Source organism: Delphinapterus leucas, chromosome 9, assembly GCF_059928025.1.
Source record: "Delphinapterus leucas isolate spDelLeu-1000000601 "Yukka" chromosome 9, BTC_Dleu_Yukka2, whole genome shotgun sequence".
Lineage (NCBI taxonomy): Eukaryota > Metazoa > Chordata > Mammalia > Artiodactyla > Monodontidae > Delphinapterus > Delphinapterus leucas.
In genome coordinates this window covers 46,284,348-46,298,026 of record NC_143137.1, presented here as the reverse complement: position 1 = coordinate 46,298,026, position 13,679 = coordinate 46,284,348, and the positions used below count along the sequence as shown (strand labels likewise).

At 40.9% G+C, this 13,679-nt stretch overlaps 1 protein-coding gene across 3 annotated transcripts in view; it reads left to right on the top strand.

Annotated features, from left to right (window-relative positions):
• Positions 1-13,679, top strand: part of PLEKHA8 (pleckstrin homology domain containing A8) — an 87,143-nt gene that overhangs the window by 484 nt on the left and 72,980 nt on the right. The window lies entirely within an intron of this gene.

Below are 13,679 nucleotides of genomic sequence, written 5' to 3'. Positions count from 1 at the left end.
TACCAGGGTTCTGGTCCTTTGTCTGAGCCGCGGCAGGGTGGCGTCGGGACGCGCCTTCAGGGGGTCGGGGTCACGGTCCCTCCTGAGACCAGAGAGGCCTGCGCCGACCGGGAATGTTTCCCCACAGCCGTTCTACGTCTCCCGTGCTATACAGACACAGCCCCCTGTAGGGGCTGGGTGAGGGCCGTAGCTTTCCTCACTTCGAGGAAAGCTAAGGAATCCTGAGATGTGGGGTGACTTGAAAGGCACGATGCCCTCGGTGGCAGCGGGAGGGAGGCGCTGATTCCCGCAGTGGGGTCCTCTGGGAGTCTCGAATTCTGGCGAAGGAGCTGGTCTCAGAAAGTTTCAAATAAATGCCGGCAGTAACCTGGAATCCCAGAGGTGAAAGGTCCTTTTTCAAACAAAGTCCCCAGAGCAAGCACTTTCCCTTTGTCACCTGCAGAGTCATCCGAGTGCAGACCAAGGTATCAGAGTTACGTCTCAGTTCCAAAGTATGCACAAGGTTTTTGGTTTTCTCACTGGGCATTTCTTTTTGTTTTACAGACTCAGAAATTACCATAAAATAGAATGCAAGCATTAGCAACTCTTTTCTTGCCCCGCTGAGCAGAATGGCTTAAAAATAGTACCCCACCCCCTTTCCAATTTGTGGAAGTACTTCATATTTTGAGAAGGTCATAACTATTTTTCAGCTGCGAATATGATTCAGGATGAGCATTTTCATAAATGAGTATATAAATAAAAGCCTTCTGTGTTCTGGAAACTGTGCTAGGCACTTTTTTGAAATTAAACTTTTTATTGTGGAAAATGAGGTGGGCACTTAAAATTTTAATAGCAATGTATTTGAAATGAGAAACATTCCCAGTGTCTCTTAGAGTGGCAGAGATGTATTTTCCCATCCTAGGGGACCATAGGACAGTTTTTTTTAAGGTTGTAGTGTGATCCTCTGGGGGTGTTTTAAGGACATTTGTGTCTGGGAGGAGCAGTTGGCATAGTGACTGATGAGGTTCTAGAGCACAGCCAGAAGTGCACCTGTTGGGTATACCCAGAATCTCTTCCCTATGCATAGTGTGGTTGCAAATGAGTTCTGTTTATTTTTCTTGTGATCATTAGTAGAAACTGAGTGAGGAGGGGTGTTTTAGAAGACTTGCCCTTTGCTTCAAGGACCTTCATTTGATGTCAAGAGATTGTATTAGATGTGGATACCTCATGGCTGGGCTCTGGTGAATGTCAGAGGCTAACATTCTCCTGTCCTAAAGGGAGGGTGCTTGATCAAGTAATTTGCTTTTGAGGTATCTCTAAGCTCTAAGATGTATAATCTTATGCCCTTGAATGAAATTTAGTCGCTGGTCTTGGTCTTTCCCCCCTTTCCATCACACACACCTTTTAACTTGTTTTCTTTCATCCTCAACACTCTTCCTTCTTTTGTTCCATCTCCCCCCCTCCCTTTTTTTTTTTTTTTTTTTTTTTTTTTTTTGCCTCTTCTTTCTTCTTCTCCTCCTCCTTTATATAGAAGGTTTAGTCTCTTGGTACGATACCTACTTCCTGGTCATGAAATATCTTTTTTTCCCCCTCACTGTTTTTATGTATCCTTCAATAAAGCAAAATTTCTCTAGAAGGATCTTTTGGAATCTTTATCATGTGGTGCCTGTACCATCTGTTCTGTTGGAAAAGAGTCTACTTTTTTCTGCCCCAAGTAAGAGAAGTTAATTTTGTGAGTGATGCCATAGTGGAAGCCCTGAAGAAAAGGGGCGCTGGAGCCATTGCCAGAGATGACTGTCCTTACATCATGCTGCTTGTTCCCATGGCCCACAAGCCACCTCTCTGTGGACAAACTGTTCATAGAAGCCCATCACACTGGGTATACTTAGAATTACGGTTCAGCACATTCTCTTTCCTTAGGAGACACATTTACTTTGGAAAGGAACGGTAATAGCCTAGGAGGAGCAAATGCATTTTTGTTTCTTGCACCCTTCTATGCAAGTTAGTCTCCCCAAAAGAGCACAGTGTGAGTGTTAATGACAAGCTTTGACGAAGACATCACTAATTTTCTTCTCCTGAAGCTTGTTTTTAAAAGTAACATTTTTTTTCTTATGGTTTTGCACATAGTAATTTAAAAATACATGTAATATCAGTCTAAGTTTTTGTTCATTTTGAATTTTTCTCCGAAGGGAGTACATGACCCGTTTGTGTAGTTTATTTCCGTCATGTCCACAGCTTGATATGGGATGCCTTATGTCCAAATTTGACTGGAGAGGTTAGGGAAACAGTTTATCAGCTGATCCTTTGAATCCTTGGTGGATGTTGTTAATTTCATTCACCAGCTACTGGTGTGCTGGGCTCTGTGCTAGGCACAGGGCAAAAACAAGACAAACACTGCTCCTGCCTTTCTTGAGCTTACAGTCTGGTGGGGGAGACAGACATTCATTGGATACATGGTTGGAAGCAAGTTCCAAGTGTGTGTGATTTGAGGGGAGAGGATGGGAGAGGCTAGTCTGTGTCGCTGGGTAAGGCTTCACTGAGGAAAAGATTTAAGCAGAGCCTGAAGGATAAACAGAAGCTGGGTAGGTGGTGAGGCCACAGCAGAAGTGCAGTTGGAGGCTATAAGGAAAAACTTTTTAGGCTCAGGGAATGTCAGTGTGAAAGCCCTAAAGCAGGAAAAAAACTGGTAAGTGTAAGGAAAGGAAAGAAGAGCCACATGGCTGGAGAGCTGAGAAGAGGCTCCAACAAGACTGCAGGGATGGAGGGCAGGCCTGAAATTGCAGGACCCCATAGGCTGGTTTAAACACTGTGGAGTGATTGTGCATGCACATGCATGTGTTTGTGTGTGTGTAAGAGAGAAATGGTGAGATTGTTTAAAAGCTCATTTTGGTTACATTTATTGTATTTTGCCAAATACTGTAGTTATTTTGTGAGCTTCTCTTGACTCTTGAGTTAAACTGTTAGGTATCAATTACTGAAAGTTGGAAACATCCATCAAGCCGTGAGAATAGCAGTATCTAAATTGCTTGCATGAGTGTACTGCTAAAATACAGAAAGAGAAAGGAAGAAAAGTCTCTTTTCCCTAATATATTAGGCAAACTCAGGTACCCTGTGCTCCATCAGAGGAAAAGGAAAAAGAAAAAGAGCTTCTGTGTATTTTCTTCAACATGCTGAGCCATCCTGCCTTTTGTGCAGTAGAACATTGGATATTCTGGGATTTAGTGTCCAGCCCTCTCTTCACATATTAGAAGATTAAGCCCGGAATGGAAAGTGGGTGGATTAAACATTTTACAAACACCTGCATTGTATGAGACATAACACTGGGCATTGTAAGTTTGTTATTTGTATCTTTCAAGCCCTAAAAGTTAGTCAAGGGATATTATACCTGCTTGGTTATACGTTAATGCTCTATAGTAGAACACTAGTTGAGTCAAAGAGTCCTAAAGTCTAGTGCCGGCTCTGTCACTGCCAGCTGCAGTCACTTTATCATTCTGAGCTTTAGTATCTTCCTCCATAAAAGTGATGAGATTTACCCATTAATAATTGTAAGAATAGTAAAAAAAAAAAACCAAAAAAAAATACTTAACACTTCTAATGTTCTAGGCACTATTCTAAATATTTTACATGGATTAACTCATTTAATCTTTGCAGCAATTTTAGGAAGCAGTTGCCTTTATTATTCCCATTTTCCAGATGAAGACATTGAGGCACAGAAAGGTGGAGGAAGGAACTAGCCCAAGGTTACACAGTTAGTAAGTGGCTCCAGTGTCTGTTTTCCATTCATTACATAATACTTGTAAAGGTCCTTCCTGCTTGATCGTTATATAATTCTAGCTGATTCATAATGTGCCTATATTTAAAGTGTGTCGACCTAGAATAGCAGACTTTATTTGGGGGTGGGAGGTGGGGAGGAATTCAGGAGTACGGAGGACTTTGCCTGGTGTTGTGCATATGTTTTGTCACAATGAAATTTTCTGAGCTGTGCTCTGAGCTTTCTACTTTCAGTTTTAGGTCCCTTTCCTGCCCACTCAGCACACAGGGGGGCTTCTGCCATGAGCTCTAGCCGGTTGCAGGCTTCTTGGGCCCTTCCAGTGCAGTAAAACACAAGCACATTGCAGCACTGCATTCCAAAAATAACAAAAGCTTGCATCATGCTCACCAGATGGTTGTCTAAGGAGGTGCTATAATTTTGCTTACCCCCCCAGGTGGAAGAAGGTGATGCTTGTCCATATATGTTTGTACTGTGTAAACAGTGCCAAGAGGCCATCTGGAATGTGAGTGATTCAGAGCAAGATTCTCACGGTCTCACAACCACTAGTCAACCTTTTTTTTTTTTTTTTTAACATCTTTACTGAGATATGAATTAACCTCTCATGAATTTCACCCATTTAAATAAAATATACTAGTCAAGGGCTTCCCTGGTGGCACAGTGGTTGAGAGTCCGCCTGCCGATGCAAGGGACACGGGTTCGTGCCCCGGTCCGGGAAGATCCCACATGCTGCGGAGCGGCTGGGCACGTGAGCCATGGCCACTGAGCCTGCGCGTCCGGAGCCTGTGCTCCACAACGGGAGAGGCCACAACAGTGAGAGGCCCACGTACCGCAAAAAAAAAAAACACACAAAAAAAGTTAAAGTATACTAGTCAATGGTTTTTAATATATTTACAGTGTATAACCATCACCACAATCAATTTTAAAACATTTGCATTATCCTAAAAAGAAATACCCGTTATCAACCATTCCCCCCACCCCCTCTTGCCCTTGACAACCACTAATTTGTCTGTATAAATTTGCCTATTCCAGACATTTCATATAAATGGAATCATACATTATGTGGTCTTCTGTGACTGGCTTCTTTTACCTACTGTGATGTTTTTTTGGATTCATCAGTGTTGTAGCATGTATCAGTACTTCATTCCTTTTTATTAACAAATAATTTTCTATTGTATGTATATATCATTTTGATTGTTCATCAACTAATGAACATTTGGGTTGCTCCATTCTTTTGGTTATTATGAGTAGTGGTGCTGTGAACATTTGTGTCAACGTTTCTGTGTGGACGTGTTTTCATTTCTCTTGAATATAAACCTAGGAGTAGAATTGTGGGGTCATGTGGTAACTCTTTAACAGTTTGGGGAACTGCTAAACTTTTCCAAAGTGGCTACACCATTTTACATTATTGTTAGTAATGAAAGAAGTTTCCTGTTTCTTCACAGCCTCACCAACATTTGTTATTGTCTGTCTCTTTTATTATATCTATCCTCGTGAGTGTGAAGTGGTATCAGTGTGGTTTATATTTCCCTAATGACTAATGATGTTGATCATCATTTCATGCGTTTATTTAGCCATTTGCACATCTTCTTTGGAGAAATGTCTATTTACATCCCTTGCCCATTTGTTAATTGGGTTATTTTTTCATTATGGAATTGTTAGGGCTCTTTATTCTAGATACAAGTTCCTTATCATATATTATTTGCAAATATATTTTCCTGTTCTGTAGATTGTCTTTCACTTTCTTATGGTGTCATTTGCAGCACAAAAGTTTTAAATTTTGACGTCTAGTTTATCAGTTTTTTTTCTCTTATCGCTTGTGCATTTAGTGTCAAATCTTAAACCTTTGCCTAACCCTAGGTCCTCTGTTTTTTTCTAAAAGTTTTTTTGTAGTTTAGCTCTTACTTAATCTCCCTGAGCCTCAGTTTTGTGACAGCAAGAATAATAGCCATACTAGGTTTGTTATAAAGGTGAAATGGATCGCATGTATGAATGTGCCTTGTACATAATTCACTTCAGGTTAGGTTTTCCTGGTTAATGATACCAGGGAAAAAATCAGTTTGTATTGCCTCTGTGTGAATTGTGGCTCCTTATGGTTTGTGAGAGTATATGTATCCTGAATTCCTTAAATCGTCCTTTTGGAAGTTGGAGGGGTATAAATTATAAAGGAAAAGATTCAAATAACCCATCAGAATTTTGGAAGTGACTCTACAGTCCTATGACAGTCATCCTTGTGGATGAATGGTGATTACAGATCATGTAATTCTGTGTACCACTTGTATGTACTTTTGCTCCCAGCAAAAATTAATTAATAATTTGTTAAGGAACATAAGAGATGTGAAACCATTGCCTCATTGCCACTGCATCAAAAGAAATACCCATCTTCCCCTTGATTCTGATGTGTGATGTGACTGGAGATACTAGGAGTGATCCATGGTGTATTATGTGATTGAAGTGGTCTGTGGATGGAAGAAGCCTGGGTACCATTGTTCTCAGACTGTACTCTCAGTGTTTAATTCTCACCACTTCCTGTTACGATTACTTTCATCTTATTTAGAATTGAGCAAAAAAGCTAGTTAAATTCCGTTAGGAATAGATTTGAGACCAAAAAAACCAGCAGCGGAGCTATTTTTGTATGCAAGACAGATGAATGAGACAATAGGGAAGGTGAGTCCAAAAATTACCATGATGGTTGGGCATTTTTCTCCCCAGATCCATTTTCAAGTTGGCCTTGGAGGGTATAAAAGTACCAGGAGAGAAGGAGAAATGGATAATACACAGTTAGCCAGAGAGAGGGCTGACCATTCTCAGTATTCCTATCACATCAGAGGAAGCAAAATACCATTTGCTTGAGAATCTATTCCATGTCCTTCAGGTAGAATTGTTCCTATATAGTCCAAGGCAAGGATGATCTTTAGATATCAGAGAAATGGTTTCAGCAATCTACTTTTAACATGGTCTAATAGCCCCCAGTCAATCAATCTTTCATTTACTGAGAATAAATGATTAAAAAACACTGCTTATCAACTTCTTACCAGACCCTATGTGGGTTGTTGGGAATACTGTTTTGAGTACAACATGATCCTTGTTCTCAAGGAGGTCATAGTCTAGTGAACATCTTTCTCAACTACAAAAATGCCCTTCCAGATAAATTTGTGATTTTGACCTTGAAGCTTCTATGTGGTTATTCTGAGACTGGCTTGACAAGGCTTAGAGGGACCACATTGCATATAGCTGGTCCCTAGGTGTAGTTAGATGTTACCTATCACCCTCTGGTGTCTTTACTGGAATTTTAGAGGCAAATTTGGGGCACCCCTGACCAGTAATTTTAGTCTTTGGTCATCCAGGTTGACACCACAGATGTCCTGTTGCTTTTCTGCCTCTGCTGGCCAGTATTTACAACTTGGATGGAGTCCAGCCGTTCAACTTCTGAGGCCAGTATAAGCCGCCAAAAATTAAGAGAAGAAAATAAGAAAGTGAGGAAGGTGTAAAACTTGAGGAGACAGGCATACCTTTGTCAAGAAAAATGTAGAGAATCCTTTTTCAGGAGTGGTCAGGGAAGACTTCATGGAAAAGGAGGGACCAAAGGGTGGGTGGGATTGGCCTGGACAGAAAGAGTAAGGTGTGAGGGAACAGAAGGAACCCTCAATGAAGAAACCAGCAGGACTAAAAAGGAGGGTTATTTTCTGGGAGCAGGAGGTTATACTGGGGTGTTGTCAGGATGGGATTAGATTATTAAACCAAGCCAAGCCTGAGAGTTTCAAGTTGGTATTGTAGGGAATCTCTAGGGGTTTCTAAATAGGAGGAAAGGACGGGTAGAAACAGTACTTCAGGAAGATTCAGCCATCTGAAACATGATAAGGGAAGAGGGAAGGTTGAAATACAAGGGCAAGATGATGTGGGAAGGCAAGAGGGGAGGCATTGTTCCCCATTTCACAGATGAATAAACCAAGGTCACGTGCTAAACACTTCACTTAGAACAATACTGCAAATAAGTCCTGAGCCAGGTCTGCCTGACCCCATGTCCTTTCCACGACTTCATGCCCTGGTGTGGGCACGGTGGAACATTTGAAGCCGGAAGTAGAAATGAGGATGATTGGGTAGGATTTAGCGATTGACCTGGAGGAATAGGGCAGAAGTGACCCTCAGGCTTGGAGCTAAGATGATAAGAGCATGCTGGGTTTGTTAAGAGAGACAGTGTAGTCTGAAGGAAGATGACATATTAAACCTTGGATACTCAGTTTAGTTCATCTCTCTCTCCAGTTTATAAACTGGAAAATAATGCCCAAAGGACTTAAATGACATGCTCAAGATGGCACATCTGCGACCAGCACTCACCCGTCTGAGAGGTTTGTCTGCTAAGCTGCCAGGGTGGGTGGGGGATGGGAGCTGGGAGCTGAGGCTTGGGCTTTGGAGGTCAGACCCCAGGGAGAGGACTGGGGTTGGCTATGTGAACACAGCCTGAAGGGGGCTAGTGCGCCGCAGCTAGCCGGGAGGGAGTCCGGGAAACAGTCTGGACCTGCCTAAGAGGCAAGAGACCATTGTTCCAGGGTGTGCGAGGAGAGGGGATTCAGAGCACCGCCTAAACGAGCTCCAGAGACGGGCGGGAGGCACGGCTAACAGTGCGGACCCCAGAGACGGGCATGAGGTGCTAAGGCTGCTGCTGCAGCCACCAAGAAGCCTGTGTGCAAGCACAGGTCACTCTCCACACCTCCCCTCCTGGGAGCCTGTGCAGCCTGCCACTGCCAGGGTCCCGTGATCCAGGCACAACTTCCCCGGGAGAACGCACAGCGCGCCTCAGGCTGGTGCAACGTCATGCCGGCCTGTGCCACCGCAGGCTTGCCCCGCACTCCATACCCCTCTCTCCCCGAGGCCTGAGTGAGCCAGAGCCCACTAATAAGCTGCTACTTTAACCCCGTGCTCTCTGAGCGAAGAACAGACACCCTCAGGCGACCTACACGCAGAGGGGGGGCCAAATCCAAAGCTGAACCCCAGGAGCTGTGCAAACAAAGAAGAGAAAGGGAAATCTCTCCCAGCAGCCTCAGGAGCACCGGATTAAATCTCCACCATCAACTTGATGTACCCTGCATCTCTGGAATATCTGAATAGACAACGAATCATCCCAAATTGAGGAAGTGGACTTTGGGAGCAAAGACATATATTTTTTTTCCATTTTTCTCTTTTTGTGAGTGTGTATATATATGCTTCTGTGTGTGATTTTGTCTGTATAGCTTTGCTTTTACCATTTGTCCTAGGGTCCTGTCTGTCCTTTTTTTTTCTTTTTTTTAGTATAGTTTTTAGCACTTGTTATCATTGGTGGATTTGTTTTTTGGTTTGGTTGCTTTCTTCTTTATTTTCTTTTTAATTATTTAAAAACAATTTTTAATAATTATTTTTTATTTTAATAACATTCTTTTATTTTATTTCATTTCATTTTATTTTATCTTTTTCATTCTTTCTTTCTTTTGTTCTCCCTTTTATTGTGAGCCATGTGGATGACAGGCTCTTGGTGCGCCACCCAGGCATCAGGGCTGTTCCTCTGAGGTGGGAGAGCCAAGTTCAGGACATTGGTTCACCAGAGACCTCCCAGCTCCACGTAATATCAAACGGCAAAGACCTCCCAGAGACCTCCATCTCAAAGCCAAGACCCAGCTCCACTCAACGACCAGCAAGCTACAGTGCTGGACACCCTATGCCACATAACTAGCAAGACAGGAATACAGCCCCACCCATTAGCAGAGAGGCTGCCTAAAATCATAATAAGGTCAGACACCCCAAAACACACCACCAGATGTGGACCTGCCCATCAGAAAGACAAGATCCAGCCTCATCCACCAGAACACAGGCACTGGTCCCCTCCTGCAGGAAGCCTACACAATGCACTGAACCAACCTTACTCACTGGGGCAGACACCAAAAACAACGGGAACTACGAACCTGCAGCCTGCGAAAAGGAGACCCCAAAAACAGTAAGTTAAGCAAAATGAGAAGACAGAGAAACACACAACAGATGAAGGAACAAGGTGAAAACCCACCAGACCTAACAAATGAAGAGGAAAGAGGCAGTCTACCTGAGAAAGAATTCAGAATAATGATAGTAAAGATGATCCAAAATCTTGGAAATAGAATGGAGAAAATACAAGAAACAGTTAACAAGGACCTAGAAGAACGAAAGAGCAAACAAACAATGATGAACAATACAATAAATGAACTAAAAATTTCTCTAGAAGGGATCAATAGCAGAAAAACTGAGGCAGAAGAACGGATAAGTGACCTGGAAAATAAAATACTGGAAATAACTACTGCAGAGCAGAATAAAGAAAAAAGAATGAAAAGAATTGAGGACAGTCTCAGAGACCTCTGGGACAACATTAAATGCACCAACATTTGAGTTATAGGGGTCCCAGAAGAAGAAGAGAAAAAGAAAGGTACTGAGAAAATATTTGAAGAGATTATAGTTGAAAACTTCCCTAATATGGGAAAGGAAATAGGTAATCAAGTCCAGGAAGCACAGAGAGTCCCATACAGGATAAATCCAAGGAGAAACATGCCAAGACATATTAATCAAACTATCAAAAATTAAATACAAAGAAAAAATATTAAAAGCAGCAAGGGAAAAATAACATACAAGGGAATCCCCATAAGGTTAACAGCTGATCTTTCAGCAGAAACTCTGCAAGCCAGAAGGGAGTGGCAGGACATATTTAAAGTGATGAAAGGGAAAGACCTACAACCAAGATTACTCTCCCCAGCAAGGATCTCATTCAGATTTGATGGAGAAATTAAAACCTTTACAGACAAGCAAAAACTAAGAGAATTCAGCATCACCAAACCAGCTTTACAACAAATGCTAAAGGAACTTCTCTAGGCAGGAAACACAAGAGAAAGAAAAGACCTACAATAACAAACCCAAAACAATTAAGAAAATGGTGACAGGAACATACATATCAATAATTACCTTAAATGTAAATGGATTAAATGCTCCAGCCAAAAGACATAGACTGGATGTATGGATACAAAAACAAGACCCGTATATATGCTGTCTAAGAGACACCCACTTCAGACCTAGGGACATATACAGACTGAAAGTGAGGGAATGGAAAAAGATATTCCATTCAAATGGAAATCAAAAGTAAGCTGGAGTAGCAGTGCAATTCTCATATCAGACAAAATAGATTTTAAAACAAAGACTATTACAAGAGACAAAGAAGGACACTACATAATGATCAAGGGATCAATCCAAGAAGAAGATATAACAACTGTAAATATTTATGCACCCAACATAGGAGCACCTCAATACATAAGGCAAATACTAACAGCCATAAAAGGGGAAATCGACAGTAACACATTCATAGTAGGGGACTTTTAACACCCCACTTTCGCCAATGGACCGATCATCCAAAATGAAAATAAATAAGGAAACAGAAGCTTTAAATGATACATTAAACAAGACAGACTTAATTGATATTTATAGGACATTCCATCCGAAAACAACAGAATACACTTTCTTCTCAAGTACTCATGGAACATTCTCCAAGATAGATCATATCTTGGGTCACAAATCAAGCCTTGGTAAGTGTAAGAAAATTGAAATCGTATCAAGTATCTTTTCTGACCACAACACTATGAGACTAGATGTCTATTACAGGAAAAAATCTGTAAAATATACAAACACATGGAGGCTAAACAATACACTACTTAATAACGATGAGATCACTGAAGAAGTTAAAGAGGAAATCAAAAAGCACCTAGAAACAAATGACCATGAAAACACAACATGCCAAAACCTATGGGATGCAGCAAAAGCAGTTCTAAGAGGGAAGTTTATAGCAATACAATCCTACCTTAAGAAACAAGAAACATCTCAAATAAGCAACCTAACCTTACACCTAAAGCAATTAGAGAAAGAACAAAAAAACCCCAAAGTTAGCAGAAGGAAAGAAATCGTAAAGATCACATCAGAAATAAATGAAAAAGAAATGAAGAAAACGATAGCAAAGATCAATAAAACTAAAAGCTGGTTCTTTGAGAAGATAAACAAAATTGATAAACCATTAGGCAGACTCATCAAGAAAAAAACGGAAAAGACTCAAATCAATAGAATTAGAAATTAAAAAGGAAAAGTAACAACTGACCCTGCAGAAATACAAAGGATCATGAGAGATTACTACAGGAAACTATGTGCCAATAAATGGACACCCTGGAAGAAAAGGACAAATTCTTACAAAAGCACAACATTCTGAGACTGAACCAGGAAGAAATAGAAAATATAAACAGACCAATCACAAGTACTGAAATTGAAACTGATTAAAAATCTTCCAACAAACAAAAGCCCAGGACCAGATGGCTTCACAGGCGATTTCTATCAAACATTTAGAGATGAGCTAACACCTATCATTCTCAAACTCTTCCAAAATATAGCAGAGGGAGGAACACTCCCAAACTCATTCTACGAGGCCACCATCACCCTGATACCAAAACCAAACAGAGATGTCACAAAGAAAGAAAAGTACCGGCCAATATTACTGATGAACATAGATGCAAAAATCCTCAACAAAATACTAGCAAACGGAATCCAACAGCACATTAAAAGGATCATACACCATGATCAAGTGGGGTTTATCCCAGGAATGCAAGGATTCTTCAATATACGCAAATCAATCAATGTGATACACCATATTAACAAATTGAAGGAGAAAAACCATATGATCATCTCAAAAGATGCAGAGAAAGCCTTCGACAAAATTCAACACCCATTTATGATAAAAACCCTCCAGAAAGTAGGCACAGAGGGAACTTACCTCAACATAATAAAGGCCATGTATGACAAACCCACAGCCAACATCGTCCTCAATGGTGAAAAACTGAAACCATTTCCACGAAGATCAGGAACAAGACAAGGTTGCCCACTCTCACCACTGTTCTTCAACATAGTTTTGGAAGTTTTAGCCACTGCAATCAGAGAAGAAAAAGAAATAAAAGGAATCCAAATTGGAAAACAAGAAGTAAAGCTGTTACTGTTTGCAGATGACATGATACTATACGTAGAGAATCCTAAAGATGCTACCAGGGAACTACTAGAGCTAATCAATGAATTTGGTAAAGTAGCAGGATACAAAATTAATGCACAGAAATCTCTTGCATTCCTATACACTAATGATGAAAAATATGAAAGTGAAATTAAGAAAACACTCCCGTTTACCATTGCAACAAAAAGAATAAGATACAAGGAATAAACCTACCTAAGGAGACAAAAGACCTATATGCGGAAAACTATAAGACACTGATGAAAGAAATTAAAGATGATACAAGTAGATGGAGAGATATACCATGTTTTTAGATTGGAAGAATCAACATTGTGAGAATGACTATACTACCCAAAGCAATCTACAGATTCAATGCAATCCCTATCAAACTACCAATGGCATTTTTCACAGAACTAGAACAAAAAATTTCACAATTTGTATGGAAACACAAAAGACCCCGAATAGCCAAAGCAATCTTGAGAAAGAAAAACAGAGCTGGAGGAATCAGCCTCCCGGCTTCAGGTTATACTACAAAGCTATAGTAATCAGGACAGTATGGTACTGGCACTAAAACAGAAATATAGATCAATGGAACAGGATAGAAAGCCCAGAGATAAACCCACGCACATATGGTCACCTTATCTTTGATAAAAGAGGCAAGAATATACAATGGAGAAAAGACAGCCTCTTCAACAAGTGGTGCTGGGAAAACTGGACAGCTACATGTAAAAGAATGAAATTAGAGCACTCCCTAACACCATACACAAAAATAAACTCAAAATGGATTAAAGACCTAAATGTAAGGCCAGAAACTATCAAACTCTTAGAGGAAAACATAGGCAGAACACTCTATGACATAAATCACAGCAAGATCCTTTTTGACCCACCTCCTAGAGAAAGGGAAAC